Source organism: Anastrepha obliqua, chromosome 2 (genome assembly GCF_027943255.1).
Source record: "Anastrepha obliqua isolate idAnaObli1 chromosome 2, idAnaObli1_1.0, whole genome shotgun sequence".
Classification (NCBI taxonomy): Eukaryota; Metazoa; Arthropoda; class Insecta; order Diptera; family Tephritidae; genus Anastrepha; species Anastrepha obliqua.
This window is the reverse complement of record NC_072893.1, coordinates 79,856,666-79,882,151: the sequence shown is the minus strand read 5'-3', so window position 1 is coordinate 79,882,151 and position 25,486 is coordinate 79,856,666. Positions and strand designations below refer to the sequence as shown.

The following is a 25,486-nucleotide window of genomic DNA, read 5'->3' as shown; positions in this document are numbered from 1 at the left end:
TGAAACTATCAGTTATACAGTTTTTGTTGTAGCGGATATCTACTATTAAAAAAAGAATAAAAAAATTTCAAAACTTTTCAATATGTCCTTCCTCTTTTATTCTGAACACAGATGTGTATTTTGCATAGAAGCAACTGCTTATTTAATTTATAATAAAATTCATTGAATGAATTTATGTAAAACTAAAATTGCACTGTGTGACAAAAAAAAAAATATATATTGTACTTTTATGGAGACCTAGTACAACTTGTGGCTATAGAAAAACTAAACAAAATGGAATAGGAGAAATTTCCAATACACCCCCAAAATCTCATTTCATGGCCATAAAACCGTTTTTCAGTAGGTTGATGTGAAGAATCACTCCTAACTTTGCCAATTTCCATCCGATTTCAAATTTGTTTTTTTAGTTCGAAAGAACAAAAACAAGCCTTTTTGGCAGTGTGTTGACAATTTTTCTGAAATGACAACTGACGAGACTGTAGGCGGAAGTACTTGGATTTTTTTTATTTTTTCTCTATTTTTTCAACTCTGGCATAATTTTTACGATATTATCCGATATTGAGGATTTTTTTTAGTACACTACTGTTATAGTAAATTTAATTTTGCGTCGAATGAGCTATATTTGACTGTAATTGAGTTAAAATTAATAGAGTTGTGTGAGTTTTAAGATTTTTTTTTTTTTACTAATTTGGTATGTAGGCATCGAAGCATGAAAATGATAACAAATGTCATTATAAACACATAATATTTATTGGAGTATTGTGCAGTGCAGCACTCTACGGTATGGTACGTTGCGGTACGGTGCAGTACACAACGGAACTGGTTCCAAACTAAAAAATGCATTGGAAACGGCCCTTTGGAGTTTAGTAAGGTACGGTACACTTGTCATTCTCTTCATCAGTTTTGAATACTTCTCTGTATGAAATTCGATCATCGTCATTCATCTGAAGTCGTCATCAACTAAATTCTATTGTTTAAATCGAGAAGCGAGCGTTTCAAATTGTCTTCCCGATAGAAGTAAATCACGAGAAAGGTCCTGAAAATCTGAATTTGATACAATGTGTCGTTCTGTCAGGTTTATTGTTATCAGTTTGATCGTCATCAGCAATGAGTTGAACTTCCTTCAGTTCCTGCAGTTGAGTCAATCATATCGTCCAAGACTACGTGGTTCTTAACAGTTGCAACATCAGCATACTTTATGTGCTTTCGAGCTTTATAATGATGACCGTTTACGTCCGTTTTATAAAAATAACAATCATCTGGTTTATGATAAGGCTGATGATGCCACATCATCGGAGAATATTGAGAAATTCGACTTTTCTGGCAACGTTTTGATTTATATCTCTTGAATATCAATGAAACAAACAATAAAACTTTAACTTTTTAATAAGGTAACATTATACTAACAAACTCCTTTTGTTAATCAATGTACAGTGTCAACTTAGGTACACTTGGGAGCTTTTTCATATTTCCATTGAAAAAAAAAGTGCTATAATATGTCAGATATTTTCGTAAGTTCTTACCAGTTCTGTTATATGCAGTACAGTGTACTCTTATGTATACATATATACTCCAATAAATATTACGTATCTGCAATAACGCATCAAAACACGTCCTTATTCCCATTTAGCGTAAGTTATACCTACATACCAAATTAGTAAAAAAAAAAATAAAATCTTAAAACTCACACAACTCTATTAATTTTAATTCAATTACAGTCAAATATAGCTCATTTGACGCAAAATTAAATTTACTATAACAGTAGGGTACTAAAAAAAATCCTTAATATCGGATAATATCGTAAAAATTATGTCAAAGTTGAAAAAATAGAGAAAAAATAAAAAAATCCAAATACTTCCGCCTACAGTCTCGTCAGTTGTCATTTCAGAAAAATTGTCAACACACTGCCAAAAAGGCTTGTTTTTGTTCTTTCGAACTAAAAAAACAAATTTGAAATCGGATGGAAATTGGCAAAGTTAGGAGTTATTCTTCACATCAACCTACTGAAAAACGGTTTTATGGCCATAAAACGAGATTTTGGGGGTGTATTGGAAATTTCTCCTATACCATTTTTCTTAGTTTTACTATACCTACAAGTTGAACTAGGTGTCCATAAAAGTATAAAATCACTGTCGCACAGTGTTGTCATTGTTTAGGGTAACCAATCATGACGAGATTGTCTATGAAGTGCGAAAAAGGAAATGACAATGGTTTGGTCACACACTTCAAACGGATGACGACAACATGGCCAAACATACATATGTATGTCACGGTGGAACCCGTTCCAACTAGTAGGGCGTACAGTTGGAAGATCTCGTTTAACCTGGCGAAGATCAACTGAATCCGAAATGCCAACTCTCGATCAATCATGTAGCTAATTGGGGGTCATTGGGCGAAACCGTATCCAATTGCATTCTGGAGTAGTTGATGCCATATGCTTTACTAGGAGTTAAAGGAAAACGTGTATAAAATTGTCATCGAATTATTTTTATATAACAACCCAGTTTATCAATGGTCAATTAACTTTCGTTGCTCGAAATTGAAGGCATTGAGTTTGTTGTATTTAAAATATATTAGCGTTGTTGTAATGTATTATATATCATTAGTTTTAATTAAAGTTTTGTGATCATAACAAAATTTAAGAAATGAGGGTGTTATGCTCCAAGTGGTACCCAAATTTATTGCATATGAATATAAAGCCAGCAGATGAGAAGCACCGTTCTGCTTCAACACTTGTTGGCGGGGATTATTGAAAGAACTTGAATGCTTCTGATAGGTAATATCCGTTATCGCCACCATTAGAAATAATATCAATTTCTTAAGTTAGAACTTCTTAAATTCAACATTCGTCTTTATATTAAACGAAGTTTATGAACAGTTATTTTTTGGCGCTCTAAAACATTGTTTCCACCATATATGTATGAACTCAGTATTTTTGTGAAACAGTAATAGCTCGAAGAATATTTCAAATAAAGCTTTTTTATGATGAGAAGTTTTTGATAAAAGCATATTTACCAATGTCGGAATTAAAAGAGACCAGGATTTCGAGATTCAGGAATCGTTGACAAAAATAAATATACATATATATATATATATATATACAAAGTGGCACAAAATAAATCATCGATTTTTTTTTTAAATAACTAAATAAAAATAATGATTTTGAATAATGAAAAGCTTTATTTTAGTCTTTACTCGCTTCACTGCTTGTCTGTTTGTATATAACAGCTGCTTAGTTCTCAAGTGCGATATATGATAGATTTCATAGCAGGAGATGTACTGAAACAACTCCCAGGAGAAGGACTTACTTTTCTTACGTACAAATACAATTATATTACATTATCTGGCCTTATTCCACCTAAATGAAAAGTGGATCAAGTAAAAATGATCCTCAAACCACGAAAAAGCGCCGAACAAGTTGAATGATACGGGCCACCAGCCTATTGCCTATTGCAATTCGGTTTCAGGAAAAAACAGAGTACCATCGAACAGGTACACAGACTCGTAAATAGCATTCACAAAGAATTTGAACAAAAAGTTATTGCAGTGCGGCTTTTCTCGATATATCTCAAGCCTCTGATCGCATTTGGCATGATGACTTACTCTATAAAAAAAAGTCACTCTACCAAAATCGATATATCTCTGTCAAACAAAGCGAAGAACTATCTTAACTATGTGAAAATTCAGCTGGTGTACCTCAAGGCAGTATTATGGGTCCCACCCTATACTTCCTATACACCTACGATCTACCAGCTTCTGAAGATACAATAGTTGGAACGTTCATATGGCATCCACACTGCAGCTAACTCAAGCAACGAAATGCTTCAAAGATCCCAGTCGAAAACCCTCCGAATGATCTCAAACGACCTCAAAGTACCCACAATAATTGAAGAAATAAGAAAATATGCCACATCATACAACATACGAATACAATCGCAATCAAACCCTATTGTCACAGGAATAATTGCAAATCCCATAACCTTCACCAGACTCAAGAGAAAATCTACAAAAGACCACATATGATAATAAATTAGTCTAAATTTATTTATTTATTTATCATAAAATTAGTAAATGGTTGCACCACTGGGTATATTCCATAAATGTTGTTTTTTCTCTTAAATGAGTTAAATATCTTTCACTAAAAATATAACTTAATGTTTAAAAAACGCATCGCAATAAAGAAATGGATTAAAAAAATGTATACATAATTATTTGTAAAATTTATAAAACTTCCAATAGGGTGATTAATTTTGCTTATTTTGTTTATGTATGTAGTAAAAAAATGATACATGCTTTAAAAAATTATGCATTTATGTATACAAATTATTTTAAGCTTGTTTAAAAACATCAATAAAATGAGATAAATTTAACGAAAAACTCGATGAACTTTAACTTTTCATTATAAAGTAATGGTTTTTCGTTAGTGTATGATAACTCAGACTTGATGGAGAGAAGAAAAAGCAAAATTTTGTTAACTTGAATATTTTTATCTGAGCTACCGTTTTTGGATGTAAACTAGGTAACATCTTTCTTTAAATAAACAATACTGAAATTTCATACTAATTAAATTCTAAATGTATAGGTGGCTACCAGAACCTAATATATAACAATTAGTATAGAGATCAGCACACCGATAATATATACGTAGTTATAAACTCAGATATCGGATCAGATTGAAAGTGATGAAATGTAGAGCAGGTGGTGAATACGCAATTATGCTATTTAACACAATACTTGCGGTTGATCGGCTTGCAACCGAATAAGCAGTGCTACATATCACACGTCAATGCACCTATACTGCAAAGGGGTTGAGAGGAAAAATAAGCAATGAGTGGGTAGTAAAGCGCCTACATTTGGCTTGCACTCATTCGGGATTTTCAAATGGAGTTCCGTATAATTTATAATTGAATTGTTATTTTCAGTGCACACATATTATACTCGTATTTCATATCTCATATTTAATCATATATGTATGTCGTAATATACCAAACTATGTTTTTTATCGTAAATTTAAATTTCGTTTCGTTTAAATTTAATTTAAAAAATTAAACGTCGAAATTACAATCATAACGGGTGGGCAGTTGTTTTTTTATATGGGTGTATTTATGCATGCATATATATATAATTGGCGCGTACACCCTTTTTAGGTGTTTGGCCGAACTCCTCCTCCTATTTGTGGTGTGCGTGTTAATGTTGTTCCACAAATGGAGGGATCTACAGTTTTAAGCCGATTCCGAACGGCAGATTTTTTTATGAGGAGCTTTTTCATGGCAGAAATACACTCGGAAGTTTGCCATTGCCTGCCGAGTGGCGACCGCTATTAGAAAAAAGGTTTTCTTAATTTTGGTGTTTTACCGATATTCGAACTTACGTTCTCTCTGAATTCCGAATAATAGTCATGCACCAACCCATTCAGCTACGGCGACCGCCATGCATGTAATATTATAAATACTTATGTTTTTGGTTTATTACTATTTATTTTTTGTTTGATTATACTTATTTGTTTGATATTTGCACAAACTATGCATGTTTTTGATTTAGTTTAAGTAATCCACTTTACATTTACAAAAATTAAATTTACTCTTTCAGTCAATGATTTACAAATATTTTGTCTGATATCTTGCTTCGTGACTCAAAATAGTTCCTTGGGGTACTAAAGTATTGTATAATAATGGGATTTAGAAACAATTTCAATATCAGCGTCAAACGCAACAAAGCATTTTAATTAGCATTATTTTGCGAAATTAAGAGTGTGTTTTTACAGTTTGAGAAAAATAATGCGTCTAGATGAAATAACATAGTCGTTGTGTGCATTTGGAATTTAAGCGCATTACTTTGGTTTTACCGATGTTTATCTTCACGCCTACTTTCGCCACTGTTTATTACACAAGCACTAATTTTTTTGATATCTCAGTGATGGTGTGCGTCACAAGGCAAATATTATCGGCTTAGTTCAGATCTTCGAGCCGTCTGCTTAGTCTCCATGTTATTCCACTTGTATCACGCGTTGCTTTGTTCATAACGTTGTCCAGGACAATGCTGAATAGTAGCGGCGATAGCACACAGCTCTGGCAGATCGTTATGTCAGTATGTCGGCTCATCTCTTTTTGTGACTGATGCATCCACATTCCCACGCGGTACACCTTTACACGCAAGAGTACTTCATATAAAAGGATGTATTTTACAAAGAAAGAACTATCAAATTTTATTGTTTACGACATTTCCAAAAACAGCCCCAAAAACTATCGAGATTTTCAAGTTTTTCACTTTTCGCGTTTATGGCAATCAGATTAATTTTTTTGGTTGAGACATTTTTGGTGCCATTAGAAGCTTAAGTGCCAAATTTCAACTTACTAGTTATTTTTGGTTGGTGGTGGGTTGGTGCGTGATCACCATTCGGAATTCACTGAGAGGTCGTTGGTTCGAATCTCGGTGAAAGCAAAATTAATAAAAACATTTTTCTAATAGCGGTCGCCCCTCGACAGGCAATGGCAAACCTCCGAGTGTATTTCTGCCATGAAAAAGCTCCTCATGAAAATATCTGCCGTTCGGAGTCGGCTTGAAACTGTAGGTCCCTCCATTTGTGGAACAACACCAAGACGCACACCACAAATAGGAGGAGGAGCTCGGCCAAACACCTAACAGAAGTGTACGCGCCAATTATTTATTTATTTTAGTTATTTTTCTTAAAGAAAAGAAATTTACGTAGTTACTTTCGTATGCAGCCGTTTTACATTTAAATTTCGATCCAGATTTTATATCTTAAATATTTATTTTAGTTTTCAATATGACCATTTTCAAAAAGTTTACTAATTTTTTATGTGATTCCAAAAACGTTTGTTTTGCAACGTTTGTTTGCTTTTAATATCACTCTCGATTGTTTTCTATTAATTTTCTTCGTATTTTTTCAAGTATTGTCATTAAATACTTGTTCTTTGTCTCGGTGAAAATATTAATTTTGTATTTTATGTTCTTAAACTAGCTAGAACCAGTTGCGTGAAATCTGCTCGCCATTATTATAAATAAATATGTACACAAACAAGCCTACTCAAATAGGTACATACGTATATATGTACATATTTATATAAATATTATATGCTTAATTGGATGCGTCATTGGAACACGTTTACAATACATACGTATTTTTTCGTTAACATTCCGCGACAGTGATTGCAAGCGAATCTGCGGATGTTGGAGAAGGTTTCGCTGAAGTTAACAATCAGGTTTTATTGTGCAAAGCAAAGTGAGAAAAAATAAATGCATATCTTTATAGGAAAGTGTATTGCACATCAAAAGTAAGACAAATACGTGAAAATATATGTTTATATTTCTGTACTGATATTCCTACACATACATATATGTATATATGTGCGTATTTAAGAAGCTTCAAGGTCAGAAAGTTAATCTCTGTGCACTCAACGGTAATAAAAAATATTGGAGATGGTTGAATATTTACATAAACAGATGGGCATACACAAATATATGTGCAAATGAAGATGTTTATAAAAATGAAATCAATATTCCAAACTTAAAGGCTTTTAAATGTTAAACCACTTTTAAATTTACAATTATTTATATGTACTTCGAGGCTCATTTAATAAAGTTGAGAGATTTTATTGTACTTCTAGCGCTAATCTAGTGCGCTCCTAATCAATTTGGCAGGATATAGAGTAATTTTCAATGAAATTGTTAAATGAATACAAAAAAAAATTAAATAAAATTGTTAACCAAAATACATTCTGTCAAAAAAATATCAGGAATTGTTCATTTAAAAAGCGCGCTTTACACATATGTATAAACTTTTTTGCGGGAATGTTGGTACAACTGTCCTCTATACTGTCGCAGAGTTTGAGCGTGATCTGTCAATTAGCTTGTTTTTGACATTTAATTATATCAGTCAACCGCAGGAGTGCTCTGCGATTTTCACTATGGATAAAAATATCGAACAGAGAATTTGTCTTACATTTTCGATTTTGAACGGGATTTCGTATACCGAATCGTTTAAAATGTAGCAGAAAGCCTACGGTCTAAGGCTTTTGCAGAGGGCTGAGAAGTCGTGGAAGATTTGCCCCTATCTGGTCGCCCATCAACGTCTTCAACGTATGAAAACGTCGACAAAGTCAACGAAAGGGAGCTGGAAAATCATCATTCAAGTTTGAGGAGGTAGTTCGTGACCTTCCAGCGTCTCACAAAACAATTCGCAACATTTTACACCATTAATTGGACATGAGACGCGTGGCTGCTCTACTCGTTCCAAGAGCTCGACTCGTTTCTTTGATTATCATGGTATTGTGCACTCTGAGTTCATTCCAAATTGTTCTACGGAAAATAAAGAATATTATTCGAAAGTTATGTGACGTTTGAGGGAGAATGTGCGTAGGAAACGGCTCAATTTGTGGAAAGAAAACTCATACATCTTGCTCCAAGATAACGCACCATCTCACAGGGCTCCTATTGTGAACACTTTTTTGACCAAAAACTCGACAAATAGCATCGATCAACCACCGTATTCACCGGATTTAGCCCAGTGTGACTTTTTCCTTTTCCGAAAACTTAAATTGCCACTCCGTAGACGCCGCTTTGAGTCGATAGAGGCGAATTAGGAGAATTCTCTCAAGGAGCTGAAGAAGATCTCTTCAAATGCGTTTAAAAGCCGTTTTGATGACTGTACTAATCGTTGGCATATGTGTATTGCTTCGAATAGAGCCTACTTTGAAAGTGACAAAATAAATTTTGATGATTAATCAATTATTTTGAGTTTTATTGAACAATTTCCGATACTTTTTTGACAGAATATAAAGTCAAGTTATTTTTCTGAACAGCTTAGAAATACAATTTTGCCTTTCTTCTAACACCAAAATATCTAAAATTGTGCTAAATCGCACAGAGTCAATGAGCTACTCCAAATAAAATAAACATTTTAGTATGAAAGGTATTATAAGAATTTATTAATCACAAAGCACTTCTCTGCATGACCATCTGCATTAACACTAGTGCTATATAACCTTAGGTATAATAACCTCTTTAACCCTCATAAACTTTAATTTTCCTTCATTATAACCGCTTCTGGGAGAGGCCCCTAATATATTTCTTATTACTTTTTGAAAGTTTTATGACCATGACTTTGTTTAAAGTGATGAAACGAATTAGTGATTAGTGAATAACTTCAATTTTTGATCATCTAACCGCACAGAGAGATGAAATTTTCAAAAACATGAATATTTTTCCTAAGTAGGTAATTTTGGAGAGATTTCTTTCCTTGACTTGTGATAAATCAAACGATTTTTGCAATTTCGTAATCAATTTTTATATTCCAGTTTTTTATCCCCTCGTACTTTCTTAAACACCACAAAATAAAGGGTCTTTCAAAAGACGTGCCTAGATCTTGTTTCAAATCAAACATGTAAAAATTTAGATTTTTCCAGATTTTACTAAAAAATGGATACGAAAAACATTTGTCGGGCTAAAATCATTACACCATAAAATTTGTATAACCTAAAAAACTTTTTATATTATTTCTTCTTCATTAATCATACTATGGTACGGATTTGAACAAAATGGCGCAATTTAGATTTGTCTACTTTCATTAGTCGATACGCATTAGTTTTTGTTACGGTATCTGTTTGAGCTGCTGCTCATTTTTAATTTCTTGGGTTGCAATTGGGGTAAGTTTGGTGAGTTGTGGTCCTTTTGAGCAATATTTAATAAACGATTTTCTTTTCATGACAGATGGCTTACCAAACCAAATATTTTTTAGGTTGCAGGCGCTTCAAACTCTTCTCTTCGTTGCTGTGTAAAACTCAGCGTCCTGAATTTGCTTAAAGTTGGCTTTAGCGCATGTCATTATCGTCAACCACACAACCATATTTACGGATGTCTGAAGTATATAATTTTCACGCACGTGCTTTAGCACTCTTATTGGGTTTATCGTTTCGATTGGGTGCTACAATCTTTACACTCCTTTTGGACGTAAATTTTCTACCTCTAGACCTGTTTTGCTGCATCTCGAAGTGAAAGGAAAGGTTTTTTTGGAAATAATTAAATCAAAGAAATGGATTTGTGACTGCGACACAAATCATATTTTTCTTCCACTTTCAGACTTCGTTCCACCGACAAGGTTTCATTCAACTGTTTTAACACATAAGTTATCGTATTTTTTGGACTATTTAAAGTTTTTGCTATGGCATTGTGCGACAAATGACCATTTTTTTGGTTTTTGCGTACAATTTTCTCCTCAAGTTTACACATAACAGAACACATTTTCAAGAAATGTGTCTACAGGTCAAATCCGCCAAACAGTCGATTCATGAATGCCTAAATGTTAAGAACGTCGAGGTATCGATCTTGAAGGTTGCTCAGCATTGCGCTACAACAACAATATTCTGAACAGTTTTTTTGTATGCCACTCCTTTTTTATGTTTTAAAAATCCATTCCTTGACAGTTTTTCACTCACCTTTGAAATGCCACCTCATTCGAATGATTATTTCCACCAAAAAAAGGACAATAATTTAAACGCGTTGCTCTATCGTTTAAAATTTTACTTCCGTCTACTTGACAAATGTCAAAGATGTCAAAGTTAAAAAATATAATAAAGTCTTGAATCCCACTGCTCTTGCTTTCTGTTTGCCGAAAGTTGGATGTAAATTATTTTATTATTAAATAAATTCTTTAATTAACATAATTTTTTTTTTCGATATAATTTAAATAATCTGTAAGGAACTTATATTTCTTTGATGGCAAATATATTTTATAAATAAATAAGAAAATAGTTTTTCTTAAATCTTATTTTACCTTTTATTATTCTGCTTTAGAGACCGAAATAATTTTTTTCATCCCTCCAAATGAATTTCATATCACATTCGGGCAGAGAGGTAATTTTATATAAGGATTAACAGAAATGGAATCAGGCTCGAAAGATGTTGGTTTTTTTGCTGAACAGTGACATTGAAGTAGTTTTTGAAAAATACAAGTAAGCTTTAAACTTTAAAGTTGTTATTTTCAAAGTTGAAATTTTATTATTTTGAGTTTGTGTCAAGTTCGACTAAGGAGTGCGTCATTAAAAATTAGTTCATGCATTTTCGGTGCAAAAAATGGGGGCCATGCTGAAGTGAAATCTAAACCTTTCAGGAAAAAAATTTAGCTTCGTAAGATGCTCGAAGCCATTTGTACGTTGAGTTAAAGCAGAAGCTGGTCTGAAGACATACAAAGTGCGCGGATTTCGTGCAGAAATATAAATACTGCGTAATAGGCGATGAAACGTACGTTCTTTCTGATTGCTAAGAATTTAAGCCAATAGAGAGATATTGGGCTCTAGTAAAGAGTAATTAAAGAGGACAAAACAGATATCTAGGAATACCAAAGATTTTCGAAGTAAGTAGCTGGCTGTGAGTTAGAAGATTCAAGGCGTTACCATTAACGCCCTAATGATGGATATTCCAGAACAAGACAAAACTTTTACATTTCGAAACCACGTTTTATGACCAAAATAAAATGATCACAATTTGCATTAAATTTTCTTTCGAAAATAATAATTTTTTTTTCGAAATCGAGAAAGGATGCTGAAATATGGAATTATTAGATTCACCTATTTCTAATAATGCACTTCTTATATGTAAGTTCGAGTATACCTGTACAGAATAAGCGGAAATTTTGCCAACCAAATTTTTTGATTTTTTGTGGGAATAGAGACTACATATGGCATTATCACGGGTATGCTTCTGGCCCAGGAGGAAAGGACTACTATCCCTAATCAATGCATCCTAACTTTAACTTCTATTCTTTAATATTTTTGTCTAAACCAAAAGGATTTTTTTGAATTTTTATAATTACTACGCATTTTTTGCGCATTCCACCTCAACGTATATGAAAAGTACTAAATCCATAAAACAATTTTTGATTTAGTAAGATTAGCAGAGCTCGACCGGCAATGGTATTTCTGTTCACTTTTGGCTTAGCGTACGGATTTGCTGTACAAAAATTTGTTATTTTCTTTTCTGACTTTATATGCGTCGTTCGAAGGAATTGCAAGGGCGGAAATTCCAAACGAATTACCCAGACATGAGAATAGAAGTTGGCAATGCCAGTTATCTACCAGCTGATGGAGCACTGGCAAGAGTGTAGCTAAGTAGCTCTGCAAATTCTGCGTGGTCGGAACTAGAATTACACCGATGGAGGCTGCTGAGGTTAGCAATTACATGCATGTACATAAGTACACATATGCAGTACATGTATGTATGTGTGTATGTGATGCTGCGCTGTGGGGCGGACGGTGCGTTGGCTGAATTGTTACGTTGAGTTTATTTCGCCAGCCAGATTTGCCAGTTGATAGGTTAGTTGTTGCGGCGCGCCGTTTGTGACGCGCGCAGTGCAAACAGCAGGAAGTTGTTGGCGTGTTGCGGCGAACCAACAAACGAGGCAGCATCAGCATGGCAGCAAGACAACACGAAAATATCTACGCACACATATGTACAACTTACTACTACTATGAAAACGTGTTTGTTTTTATACTCGTACTCGTATTTATCTTTTTATATGAAATACCAATCACAGCATAGCGCTTGCATGTGAATAAATGCGTCAGGGCATTAGTATCTGTGGGCAAATCTGCTAAATTATGTTCGTAGGTACAACCATTGTCTGTGGTCGGTGGTTAGACAGGCTGCTAGACAGACAGGTCGTCAGATATCCAGCTGCCCGCCAGCTAGTAGACATACCGATAGGTAGATAATTCTGTCGCAATGAGGGTTGCGTAAATATTCCAGTAAGGTAGGCATTTGGTCGGCACACTACAATAAAATACCGGGGCTTGCACGGATTAAAATAAACGTGCAGCCAGTGGGGAACATTTGGAACAACTTTTGCCGGCTTGCTAAATATGAACCAGTTTAGGAAGAACGCAGTGTAAAAAATGTCGACTTATTTTACCACGCATCCGAAAATCTTTATTCAGCTAAAACTTGGAGATATTCTTTTTAAAAAAAACATGCAGCTTGATAGCTTAATCCACGAAGGAACGCATAAGCTCTTAGATGGGTAGATGGTTGAAATTAGGAGACAAAAAAATTAAAAAAATCTATATATTTGTACAATTTTGTACATTTGTTTTTAATAAAAAATTCAATAAAATAAAAATTGGAAAGAATCGAAGGCATTTGACATTGAAAAACTTCTGAACAAATGTTCAACATTCAATAAATTTCAAACTACAATTTTTTCCCCCAAAAATGTTTTCAGTTTTCCTCTTTTTATACTCAAATTATAAAAGTAAATCAATTTTCAGAATGATTTAAGAACATGTCCAAAAATTTTTTGATGACATGACATGGAATCGCTCAGTTGTCGTTATTCTTAGGGAGGTGGTTAATTAGGTTAATTAGAAGTGACACAGGCCGACTTAAATGTTGAAACAAGAACCAGAATACCACTTTCAAAAGATTTTTGATGGATTTAATACGAAGTTCAGCTCGTAAGACTTTTGATTCATTCCGGCCTAAAAGTCATTCCGGTTTTTATAGTTGTTAGTTGGTTGGACTTCTATCACTCTTTTGATACAAATCTAACATTCAGCTACACCAAAATTCTAAAGGAATTTTCAAAATTCACAAATTTATGTTTATATTTTTCTATATTGACAAATCTTTATCTGTTTCCACTTAGCTTCTACATATCGGCGTAATCGCCAAATACAGGTAAATGAACAAACGATATCTCTAACAAATACACATTTTTTTAATATAAAAACAGTTATCAAACATGCTGAGACTATTCTGTGGTCAGACCCAAATACAGCACATCGAAACCCGAAAAGTGTGGTCTGGTTTTCGGTCATGAGAACCAAAGAAATTGCAGCGGCCTATGGTATTTATTATTTTTATTTTTATTGTGCGAATAAGTATTTTATATATTTTTAAAATAATTCATACTACGAATATTAACTCTTGGCAAACTGTCTCAAAAAGTTCAACTTACCATTTTTTCCAACCAAGTCGAAAAAGATGACTTGTTAATAGGTTAAAACCAAATCAAAAGGGAGGAGTGGGCTTAAATTGATCGATTCACGCTATAGTTCCGAAGTATCACAAAATCCATAAGCATAAATAGAAACTGAGCCTATACTTGCATAGATAATTTCGCGTCAAATAAAAGGCACACGCAATGAAAGTTATAACGAACGATCGAAAGTCATGGATTTCCATAAGGGGAGTGTAGCCAACCTGATATACAAGTATACAAAAATTTAACTGCCTATACATTCACAAATGCAATTTGCTCGAGTTCAAAAGTGAGCTTTATTGTCAACACAATCGGATTGTGTGTCTCCAGCAAACTTCCACGTAAACACACAACCAATCTGAAATGGATGGGAATTCAACTCGTTCTAACTTTAGGTAATTTAATCTCATGCGGCACATAAAGAAATGTAACTAAAATTCGATTATGTAACACCATTTCAAAGTTGTCATTTCTTGACGCAATTATATGTAATTATAGTTATGTGTAAATTAGGGTGGTCCAAAAGAACTCGAAACATAAAATATTTATCAGTATAGCCCCCAGAATTGCACCATAGTTAAAAGGAAATTATAAAAATTTTTGCGTTTGGAAATCGGTTGATGCTTAACCCATACATTTTACTTTAAAGGAAAATGTCACTTTTTAGCATATTATTATAATATACATAAATTCGAAAAAAAATTATATTTTTATTGTATAAATGTTATTGTTATTATCATAAGGGGATCTAAAGCTACAACCTGAGGGATCTATTTAATTTCATACAATCTTCAAAGGTTAAGTTTGAAGCTTCCTATCATTGAATTTGATTGGGATAAGCTCGTGAGAACAACTTCAAGACGCACGCAACAAATAGGATAAGCTCGTGAGATTGCCCCAGTACGATCTCCTTTGCCTTTCTTTTGCTGAATATTTTATCTGCCATTTTGTTCTCAGTAATTCCTATATGCCCTGGAATCCATAAGATGCTGCATGGCTGTCAATAGGGAAATATACGCTTCTGAGTTTCTTGCTTAGCGCTTCCGAGTACCTTTTCTCTGATACGCAGACACTTATCCCTGCACCTACTCCGATGAGGGATCCGTCCACGTCCCATATTATCAAGTTTTGGTTTATCCTGTTGGTTTTCGATAACTCATCCCAAGTCTTTTTATTCCCAGGAGCAAATGACTTGATCCAATCAGTAAAAATCAGACTAGGAATTTTTTTTAAATAATTTTGTTTAGAAAAATTGCTCTAATTTTTTTATTGGACTATAAATTATGCCTGTAAATGAAAAAAGTTAATATTGTCTTTTAAAAATATTAAATGCGATATTTTCCAAACTTCCGGTTTTTAATAAATATTTCTGAAGCTGACATAATAAATATCATTATGTACAAATAAAAGTTTTAATATTTCTCCGTAAATGCAATTTTCTTTGAGAAATATAAATTGCGATATTTTCCAAACATCCATTTTTTAATAAATAATTCCGAAGCTGACTTAATAATTATCATTATACACAAATAAAAGTTTTAATATTTTGCACGCTGCTCTGAATCCAAAAATTAATCTATTGTGTCTTATTAGTGAATTATACAATTTTTAATAAATAAATTATTACAATGTTAAAAAAACTATGAAAAAAATACATTCAGTACTGTGACTTTGTACGTACCACCCTAATATGCATATTCTTGCCTGTATGTTCATGCATATATGTATATATGCAATTAAAAGCGAACTTCCATTACAATGAATTTTACCAATGCAAAACGGTCAATTTGGAGAACCCAAAACTATTCACTTTGTGTGTTTAATCACCATAAGTTTGAGCAAATTGCCACAAAAACGTATCCACAAAGTTAATATAACCACCATCATCACTGAAGGTTACAGCTCAGAGGGTACAAAACGCATGCAATCGGTTCATCAAAACTTGAACTAACTACTTATATGTATACAAAAAATTTAATGACATCTCACACAGAGCATTTTTTATTCAACTAATAATTTCAGCCATATTGGTAACTCTTTGACGAACTCAAATAATAACTAACTGGCTAACTTAATGTAAGGCAAAACGTCTCCAGCGTCACGCTAATGGGAAAATAATTATGCCAGAATTACTGTTTCATGATACTGCCTTATTCTTTGTCCGCTAGTCATCATAGTTGCGTATATTCGTTTCCATGTACATACATACTCACATACATATTTACGAATTTATAATTGCTGTTGTGTGTTGGAATTTTCTCCAAGCATAAAAATAGGCTTAGAAATGGCTTTGCATGTGAAAACATTTTTAAACTCATTGCGGTTTGACTTTGTCTTCTCATGCTTTTGTTTTCCGTCTTATTATTGTTTATCTAACAATTTCTTTGTTGTTAGCGCATCTGTATGATATTAAAATAGGTATGTACATATGTATATGCCAGAGCAGTAGCTTCCGCAAAGTTTGTTGATATTTATACAGACTCTTAGACACTTAAGTGAACGTGTACATCGAAATGCCTTTGAAAATATTGGCTGCAATTGCAGTTATACATTTAGTTCCTCGCGAACATATACAGTATTGTGCAGAATTTAAGCAACTTTTAAGGCCTGCTATATCAGTAGGAAAGAAGTGAGAACCAAGATGCTCAAATCTTCGTCTCGCGTGAGCAGGGCAGCTGGAGAAGGTGCTGAAATGATTCCACCTCATTCTTCACACACACACACACACATATATATATATATATATATATATATATATATATTAAGCCGGGTCGATTTGTGGGGAGGCAAAAAAATCGCCCATTGCTCTGTGAAAATCATATTCTAAGAATCAAAATAAGAAACTTTGCCGAAGGAGCCATACCTCTAAAACGAATTCTGATGTCCCCCAATTTGGGTCGAACTTTTAGTTTCTTTTCTATAAGTCACTTAAATTAATTTTTTCATTTACATACCTATGTTCTGACTAAAATCTTTTAAGAGAAAAATAGATATTATTATAAATACATAAAAATAAAGAAAAGACATAGCCATTTAGCTAATTTTTTCATGTAAAGGCCAAAAATTGTGATATTTTGAAATTGGGGGAAATCAGAATTTGTTTTAGAGGTATGGTTCCTTCGGCAAAGTTTCTTCTTTTGATCCCTAGAATACGATTTTCACAGAGCAATGAGCGATTTTTAAATCGACCCGCCCTAATAGATATATATAACTGGCTCGTACACCCTGTCTGGGTGTTTGGCCGAGCTCCTCCTCCTATTTGTGGCGTGCTTCTTGATGTTGTTCACAAATGGAGGGATCTACAGGTTCAAGCCTACTCCGAACGGCAGATATTTTTTATGAGGAGCTTTGTTTTTTATGGCAGAAATACGTACACTCGGAGGTTTGCCATTGCCTGCCGAGGGGCGACCGCTATTAGAAAAAATTTCCTTTTCATTTTGGTGTTTCACCGAGATTCGAACCTACGTTCTCTCTGCATTCCGAATGGTAGTCACGCACCAACCCATTCGACTACAGTGGCCGTTGCTCCATACAGCTGACGCAAAAAGAACTCGAAGTAATTCCGAGTCTCACCGAGTATTAGTAAGACCACGTTCATACAGAGAAACATTTGTTGCTGCAACCGGTACTTGTGATGCTCACGCCCTGCTAACACCCTTTGTGTTCTCTTTCTTCTCAATGTTGTTATTGACTGTAGAGTAAAAACTAGCAATTGCAAGCAACGCGGTTGCCCTGTGTGAATACGATGAAAAGGGAATTTGCAAAGTTGAAGCAACAAAAGTTTTCCTGTATGAACTTGGTTTTATGAAACTTTCCAATTATTAACCAAGAGATTTGGCAGCATTGAAAATGGTGAGTTATACCAGTTTTACGACATATAACTATACTGGCTAACCGCGAACCTTTCTGGATAAGTTTGTTGTTGCTAGCAATTTTTTTGTCAAGCGAGCGCAACCCAAACATAGTGAGCTGAGAAGTAACGAATCGAATGCACCTATAAATAATTTGCAGAATGGGTTCCAAACAAAATTTTCTTATTTTACTGATATGAAGTAAGAAGCAATTAGTGTAAAATCGTAAGGTCAAAATTATATCAAGTAGCCATTTTTAACTTGCAAGGGCTTAGTTAAATTTTATTGATGATTTTTACTTATTTACATGTCCTTTAACTAAAACCCGAAAACAATCAGATCCTTGAATTAACATTTAAAAAAAGTTCAAGCAATAAAAATATACACTTGTTTCAATGATCTTTAAAATCGAATAGCATGAAATCGATTAAGTTTTGGGCATCATGCCATTTAATGAAATTGATCAGAAACGGACGACTTTACCGATCAACCCATATATTCCTGACATTGCACCTTCGATCATTTAAACTTCTTCCATCAATTTAAACTTCTGCAGAGTTCCACTAATAGATTCAGATGAGTTCAGCTTATAATAATACAAAATTTGTAATAATAGAAGGCCTGTACTAATGGAATAATTATAATAGAACAGATAATAGATAGATAAACATTTTGCAACGAGGTGATTAAAGTCTGATTTATGAAAAAGTCTTTAAATTTTACCAGAAATTCAAAGCGTTTCTTATTTGGAAAAAGTTATAAAATTCGATAGTTAATCAACTTTTACTAACTTTTCGAAATATTTCAAATAGAATGACATACATACACGCATACATTTTTACATTATTTTTCTTTTCCATGCTGACTAAACTGAATGAAATTGCTAGCTGTTACTTTCACATACCGAACATATCGTAATAAATTGCGTAAATACTCATAAATCCTTTCTTTCAATTGACACTTCCGCGAACGCAAGCTGTATGTGAGTAATTTCAGCCATTCACCTCATATAAATTGAAAGTTATTGTGAACAGAAGTCATTAATTCATGTATGATGCAAATTTATTAAAAAATGTATGGGATGTTCGAAAATGATGTGAGAATTTGCTATATGTAGCTGATTTCAATAAAATACGGTGATGCAGAGAGGGGAAAATACACAAATAAGCTTAAAACTTCAAATACTCAGTAAGTTATACAATATGAAGCCAGCTATCAAAATTTAAAGGTAAATTCGTATTTGTTGGTCTCACGAAATCTTTGTTCTCAAGTTGACCGATTCGGATGATTCAGTTTCTCTTTATTCGTAGCATTATGAGATGCCTCTCTTAGAATGGGACGTTATATTAAAATCAGTTTAAGGTGGGTACAGCTAATTACCCTATGTGACCGTAAAAATACATACACCCATCAAACTCTAGGTATAATCAAGCAAAAAAAAAACTGGATACTCCAAATTTTGAATGTACTATGAAAATCAGTACCAATAATCCTATTTGTCGTAGAGTGTAGCATTTACAGTGCGCTTAATAGCTACAGTACGGCGCATTATTGATAAGTTCTGTTAAATCATTATTTATTTCTTATTTAATTTTATTAATTCTTTTATGAAAATATAGTTCTCTCTCCTGCAAGAACCATGTAAATTCAAGTTAAAAAATTATTTTTCATAATTTTTGGAAAAATTTGAAGTATGCAGTTTTATAGGCCATTAAATTTTGCTATAATAAACTATGAAGTGACTACAAAATTTTGTTTATTTTCCAAAAAATTGTTTGCTGTTTTTTGTTTATTGTTCTGCTCTTTGCAGAAATTGCCTGTTACGGAACTCAAACGTTTACTAAATTTTTTCGTATTTAAAAATTTAAAGCTCCAAATACAAAAATCACATATACATATAAATTTCGACTAACAGAATGTCCAGTGGATAAAAAAATTCAATTAAAGAAATAGATTTAATTGCATACAATATGCCGAGAGTAAAGTAAGTGCTTAACGAGTATATGTACATATATGTACTTATGTAAGTGTATATGTGAGGTATTCATTGCTACGAGCACTGCATCCAATCAACTTGAACTTTGTGTTAGGTTTTCCGTCTTCACCTAACTGACCCATTTCCACGGTCGTAAACGGAAATCAGCGGTTAATGGCCTAGAGTGCATTCGACATACAACTGGCATTCACTTGCATACTAAAAGTAACTAGGCAACATGCCAATGTATGCGAGTCCTATTAATTTGTGAAGATATAAGCGCTTTGTATTCAGATGAAAATGCTATTCGAACTTTCGAAGTTAATTTCTGCATCACCTTATTTATATCAAACTTATGTTAAGGACTTATTCCGTTTTGCAGAAATAAACCTACTTCTTGGGGAAAAAGCTATTTTTTATTGCATGCCACTTTAATAGGAATACATGGCAAGGTTAAGCGAGCGATGAAGATACTCAACGTCCAATTAGAAACTAAATACTGTTTTTTTGCTTAGTCTCCTGATAACTATGCTCAAACCAACCGATGCAGTTGATAAAAGTGAGATTTTTATGAAAGTTGTGGGTGAACAAATATTGAGGAGAGTTGAACCCAAATATTTCCGGAATAATTCCGCCTTTTGAATAAACCTGGATATTTGCAGAAAAGGCTCTTAAATGTCTTACGTTAATTCAATTTAGTACAGCTTCTGCTGTTAATTCCACTTACCCTTCTGGCGTGCTATTGTGTCAATGCCCAGTAAGAATGACGACCAGCCATGGTCAAACCTAGGCTTCACTAACAGATTGGAACTCTTCTTGGGTTAGGTTAGGTTGTAGCCGTTGTCTACTAAGTAACTCACTTAGGCTTATGCCCCATTGTAATTTATTGACCTTAGAAACGTTTCTGTATAACTCAGTAAAACCAAGAGCTCCCAACTTCGATAACTTTTAATATACCTGGTTTATAATTTTTATCTGCATACTATTCACACAATGTTGTCAATTATTATCCAAGTTCATCCAAAAAAAAAAAAAAGATTCATTCATCACGGTATTAAATTCACTTTTAAATTGTTTAAAAACAAAAATATCCCAATGAAATAACTGTCGAAGTTGAAAATGAAAAAAAAAAATAACAATCGGAAAATCGCAAATATTTTTAGCTCTAGGCTCATTTTCACAAAATGAGCAATACCCGTTCTAACTTAAGCATCAAATAATATATGCATATGTTTGTATGTACATATATCCAGTTTTTACATTCATTTTGGTTATAATGTCCCGCAGTAAATGTAATTGGAAACATTGGCATTGTCGATGAGATTCATAAATTAGATTTAATGAGTAAACTGCCAGCGAAGTGTTTGCCAATAAAACATCTAGCAAAAAATACTGATGAGCCTGCATATATGTATGTACGTAGGTAGGTACGTATATACCCAAATATTCATGCATACCTATGCATTTAGTAATTAATTCAATTATACAAAGGAAATTATTTGCATTTTTCAAGCAAAGCGTGCTAATGTTAGGTGTTATCATCGAGGCTATTCAGCTGTGTGAATGCAGGCACATATCGTACTTATACATACATATATTATACATGTGAGTATATACACCAATGACGGCTATTTTTAAAAGTAGCAATAAGAGTTTATAATTGTAGAGATTTGCATAATTCTAAGCCTTCGACTACTTAAATATCTTTAAACCTACCGCCAAGATGAGTTGTTCAGATAAATCTTTAATTTTCATTAGTGAAGCATGAAGACAAATTTTCAATCCACTTTTTATAATATTTGCTATTTTCAAAAAATACTGTTCCGATGTGTTTATACCCTTTGTTGGCTAGTTGGCCATGCTCCTTTCCAAAAAAAAATGTTTCTATTATTTGGTATTTCATGCCCCGGGATCTCGAACCCGGTCACTACCGAATGGTATTCATGCAACATCAGGCGTCGGCGAGTAAGCTCAGGCTTGTACGGCGAGGTTTATACTGACGCAATTCATCGCTGTCTTTCAGCCCGAGTGCCATAAGGAAATTTCCAGTACTCACTTATTTTTATTCTATTTATCAGTGATAAATAATAATTATTTTTGTTATAGTGTTTTTTTTTTCTTTTGCTTTCATTTTCCTTAATGTTGCCTGATGAAATCAAACTTTATTTATTTTTCTGTATACTTCTCTCCTTGTTCACTCCTCTCGGAAGCATAGGGCCTCGACAAGACTTGTCTTGCGTTGGTTTCGTTAATCTATTCGATTTCTAACAGGGTAGGTGATAAGCCTGCCGCTATCAGTCCTAAGTAGTGGGAATGTCCCCCTAAACTTCATATATGGCGCTTAAAATCACGTCTCTTACTGAACTTTAGCAAATTATTCCATATGAGATCCTCGAAAATATTTAAGGTACAAAACATTTTAGAATTTTGAAAAAAAGGTATTTTTTTGCATTATCAAATGAATCGTTTCCGGACCCTGGTCGAGGAGATTACTGCAGGTAATGAAAATTTTATTGAATGGTTTTATAAATAATGTACTAAGTGAACGTTGTGTAAAAAATTCGTAAAGTTTCATTAAGTTCTGTTCAAAAGAAAACCATATTATAATAGTTTTATCCTCAAGTTGTCCCTGTGTTTTGAAATTTTTTTTCATAATATGTATATATTTTTTAAAGATCACATAGACAACGATATAGTTTAAAATAAAAAAAATCCGTGGTACCATAACTTCTATATCTTGCCATGGGACCCTTCGAATGGAATTTCTCTATATCTGCCATGTTTACTAAATATAATTTAAATGTTCGCGAGTGCATGCGTGCAGTAAATATTTTGTAAGGCTTGAGTGTTGAACTAAAGTAGTTCGTTATATTCCCACATTAAAAATGAATTCCAAATTGCGTGAGCTGCAATCTGTGGCTATGCAACTAGTCAGAGAGAAAAACTAACTGGCGCAATTGCCTTGTAGCATAAAGCGTACAGCACACAGACAGCGCAAATCACCCATTCTGACGTGTAATAAATCTTTTTGATGCCAAAGCATAACTAGCAACGGATGTTTTACATACAAACGCCTTCATTTAATAATCATTCATTAATCTCATGAGTTGGTCGTTTGCAGGCCGGCAAACGGACACACAAACGTGCCAGGGTCCGTCCTATATTCTAGTACTCGTACTGCATAGATGCAGTATTACATCGGACAGTGTTGGTGATAATATTAGAAATATGAAAATAAATATAAATATGAAATGTTTTTATTAAATTAAATCTGAAAGTTTTTATTTAATATTTCCAATGAATATTAGTTCCACGTTTTAAGTGATATTTTACATATGAAAAATTTGAGACCTTTACAAATAGAGCCGTCTCTATATATTTGATCCGACGAGGTTATTTTTATATTTGTATGTTTACTTGCATCAAAAAAATTGACAAATTTATTTTTCAAATGTCAACTGCAGCGAAGAATGCCATCTTGAAGCCTTGATGGAGGTGTCAGATTATGTATGAAGGAGAAAGAGTGAACAGTTGTGTTGTTTCTAGAATGTAACTTCCACCTGCAGTAAAAATTTGGCGCTGAATTTCGGGTGAAAAAGATCTGGATCAATATATTTAAAAGAGGGAAAGCTAGAGCTAGTAAATTTCGACGGTGAACAATGTTTTCTTTTTGCGTTTAACCTTAATAGGTATAATTTCATTTTCAATTTAATTGACTTAGTTTAAAACATGACTTGCAGGCTTGAGGTACACAATTTGACTTACCATTAATGTAAATGCTAATAACAACTCCCATGAAAGGACAATATAAACTAACAGTGCAGAGTATCACTGGAAGATTTGACAGTAGACCTCAGGCATGAAAAATCAATATTTCTTTTTTTTTTCAGATTTTATTAGATTCCAAAAGTGCTATTGTTCTATGTGCATATAAAAAATAATTAGCCTTTAACACATGGAGTAAAAATTAATTATGAATACGAAGAGCTTCGTTATGCATGTCAAAACTACTCAGCTTGAGAAGTTCAGAACAGCCAATGAAACCATTGATTACGCCATAAACAAACATAACAGACCGGATTATTTTTGTGCTGTCAAATGTCTTTAAATTAATTGACATACATCGTGAATTATAAGAGGGAAATGATACTTAAACATTTATCGATTGGAGCATTTCTCAGGCGATTAAAATATTCATACAAAATGGGGCACCGTGGCCCGAATACTCGCAAAACTTCAACTTTTCCGAAAATTGTTGGCATACCAACAAAGAAATTATAAAACGATTTTAAGCTATAATATTAAAAATGAGTGAGAAAACGGCGCTCAATTGCGGGAAATTATAGAAAATGCCAAAAAGCATTGAACTAAGGAGTAAAAGAAGCATGGTAATGTGAACAGATTTCGTTTTGAAATCCTATCTTAAATTAGGCTGGTTAAGTCTATTTGGATGTGAAAGTTCTACTCTACACTTTAGCAATAATGAGAAAATTCGATTTTGACTATTACTCTAAACATGCAAAATTACTGAATAACCATTAAACTCGAATTTGTTAATATTCCAAATTTTGAAAAATAGAAATTTATCAAATTAATGAGTAAACTCGAATTAAGAAGAAAAAGAAAATTTAATTTTATTCAAGAAATGTTTTTCAAAAAGGTGAAACAAATTGAGGTGGGCTCTTTCCAAAATCATGTAAACCAAATATCGATTATAGTTTTTTAGTTTAAAAGCATAAACCAATAATAATTTTGAGCTAAATAACACAATTTTGAGTGGTAGTACATTTGAGTGCAAGAAAGGTAATAATAACAACTCAACTCTGTCCTAACTCGGCTTTAGCTGTCATTGCTTGCGGGCACAGATATTAAAGTAAAAAACGTAAGTGTAGATGATGTGCAACACTTGTTTTTTGAAGGAATATCTTAAAAACTTAATTTTTAAATACACAATACACAAAACAAAAGCAAAAATTTTTAATAAATGTAATTAATTTTTATTTAAACTTTCACCTTTGATTTTGCTATAATTTTTAGAACTTTTTAAGGTTTGTTATTTCATTTTTTATCGTTTTTCGAGGAATATTTAAAAAAATTTATTTTGAATATATAATGATGAAAGAAAATCCTAAAAATATGCTTTAATAGTTTTTCGAGATTCTTAGAGTTTTTTTACTACAATAATTTTCTAATTTTCCGTAATTCGTTTCCTGCGATTTTTAGCTATTCTTGCAAAAATCTACAAAAATAAATTTTCTGAATATGTAAAGACTACCATACGCATGTAGAAAAAGAAGAACTCAATATGTTTGCATAATTAAAATTTCAAAATTCAATTTATAATTTTTTATAATTTTTTGATTATTTCGAGAGCTTCTATTTCCTAAATTTATGCTTTACTAGTTTTCCGATATTCTGAGTATTATTTTTTTGTAAAGAATAATTTTCTGAATTTCCCAGTGAATATCTAAAAATATGAAATTTTGGCTAATGTAGTCCATTTGCACGTAGGAAAAGAAGAACGCAAAATATTTGCAACATTAAAATTTCAAAATCCATTTTTTTTTTACAATTTTTCGCTGATTCCGAGAGCTTATTTTTGACATCAGTTAAAAAAATTAGGCAAAAGTAAGGTATCAGGCATCAGAGCCACGTGAAGCTTACTGC

At 33.0% G+C, this 25,486-nt stretch overlaps 1 protein-coding gene across 1 annotated transcript in view; it reads right to left on the bottom strand.

The window, feature by feature from the left end:
- The window catches only part of LOC129238523 (uncharacterized), a 116,877-nt gene that overhangs the window by 64,235 nt on the left and 27,156 nt on the right, over nt 1–25,486 (bottom strand). The gene's annotated exons all lie outside the window — the stretch shown is intronic.